General features: G+C 41.6%; 1 protein-coding gene across 5 annotated transcripts in view; it reads left to right on the top strand.

The window, feature by feature from the left end:
- The window catches only part of IPCEF1 (interaction protein for cytohesin exchange factors 1), a 137,801-nt gene extending 137,279 nt beyond the window's left edge, over window positions 1-522 (top strand). For all 5 annotated transcript variants that reach the window (XM_014545052.1, XM_014545050.1, XM_005872870.2 and 2 more), the window contains one exon: window positions 1-522. This exon is cut by the window's left edge and continues 1,452 nt beyond it. The gene's annotated coding sequence lies outside the window, so the exon portion shown is untranslated.
- Window positions 523-1,903: the final 1,381 nt, after the last annotated feature.

Below are 1,903 nucleotides of genomic sequence, written 5' to 3'. Positions count from 1 at the left end.
TCCCTCCCTCCCTCCTAGCCTCCCTTTCTCCCTGCAGAGGGCTTAAATTTCTCTGTTTTAAGTCACCCCCTTAACTGGAAATGGACTTTCATCTTACATTATCCCTTTGGATAAATAAACTTTAAATCTTATGCCATTTATGCCCTAAACCAAATGAAACACAACTAATGTAGTATTTTGCCTAAAGACCTGTAGAAATTTAGGGGTCTGTTAAAGAGAACTAATTTCATTAGAGAAGCAATATGAAAGTCTTCCCTTACTAATCATCATGAATATTTTTCACCATAAAAGTAACCACAAACCACCAAAACCCCACGTTGGCCCTACCCCTAGCAAATGGTCATCATACCACAGTTTTCTGTATAGCATTTAACCATGGCTTGACATTCAAATGGAAATAACCCCTGAATTTTATCTGCAAACTAAATGGAAATAGTTGCTGGATATTTTCCCAAGCTTTACTAAGAAGTCTTAATACTTTGCAAAAAAAAGAAAAGAAATAAAAGAAAAACAAAACAAAACAAAAAACCGCCAACCTAAGCATTAGGAAAGAAAAAATATCAAACTAGAGAAAACACACACACACACACACACACACACACACACACACACACGAGGAAGCAACCTGTAGTGTTAGAAGCTTGTGTGAGATAAGAGACCAGGGCAGTAAACTCTTCAAAGCTCCTACACCAAGTGGAACGTGCTGGCCTGTGATGAGTGACTGTTGGCACCGGAGAGAAGTAACCATTCGTGTCCTCAGATTGGGATCTGAAGCTTCTGGTAGGAGAGGCCGATGCTTTCATCTCTCCTCTGGAAATGATCATTTAGCAGTTATTAGAACATTGATTGTGTAGAACTCACAATGTCAGCCACCTGTTGAGGGAAGGAGACGTAATGGAGGAAATAATAATGGAGTGTGACATACTGTTTTCCCACCTTTGTTTTCTGGTTCCCAGCACCAACCTATACATTTCAAGAGTTGTTTTTTTGTTTGTTTTTTCCCCCCTAAATTGAATTCTTCCAAAAGCTTTTGACTAGGGCTTGGGATGTATTTCAGTGTTCTACTTTGGCTTTTCATGAATACACATTTAACTGACCTTTTAGTAGACTTTCCCTTAGAACCATCCAGAAGCAAAGTAGGTTCATGAGATTACTTAATCAAGCCGTTCAGTTATTTTTCAAAGTCAAGTTAGTCTAGACATGTTTGCTTTGTTAGTTAAAGCAGCCACTTTGCATTATCTCCCCAAATGGGAGTTAAACTGAACTGTACCATTTTGCATCCTGCTCTCCTAGACCAAGGGGAGACTGCTCTACCCACACCTGTCGACATAGGGTCTGAGGGCTGTGGATTGACCCAGAACCATGGCTGTTCAGTAAGGAAGTAGAGAATCTCTAAGCGTAACCAGGTCCAAAACCTGTGGGCACCTTCTATTGATTAGGATCTGGATCGGACTCCTCCTTGGGGTTGCCGGGAGGACCACTTCTCACCATCGTTAGTCTGTAGACCCAAACTGGTGCCTGCTATGATACCCTCACCTGCTCTATTGCAGCACATGCTAAATCAGATGGCCCCATATGTGGGTTCCATCTTTTTTGCTTTTAATAATTCTTGGTTCTGCTACAATCCCAGCATAGTATCAAAGACCTGGGAAGAATCATAAAGCACATTTTTGCAGACTCCAGGAAGCCTAAGAAAGAACTTATGTTTGAAGTGAGATTTCAATGTGAACCAATGCCTTATATGTATGCAGCACTTTATAGTTTGCCAACAGTGTTTCAGGCTCCCCCTCCACCTCCCCAGTGGTCTTCATGGGATGATTGTGGTTTATTACTACTCAGTCTGATGGAGCGAGGAAACACACTCTGAAAGGTGAGGTGCTGGGGAGAGCCCCAGGTGGTATAG

This window comes from Myotis brandtii, unplaced genomic scaffold, assembly GCF_000412655.1.
Source record: "Myotis brandtii unplaced genomic scaffold, ASM41265v1 scaffold395, whole genome shotgun sequence".
NCBI lineage: Eukaryota > Metazoa > Chordata > Mammalia > Chiroptera > Vespertilionidae > Myotis > Myotis brandtii.
This window is presented reverse-complemented; position numbering and strand designations above follow the sequence as displayed.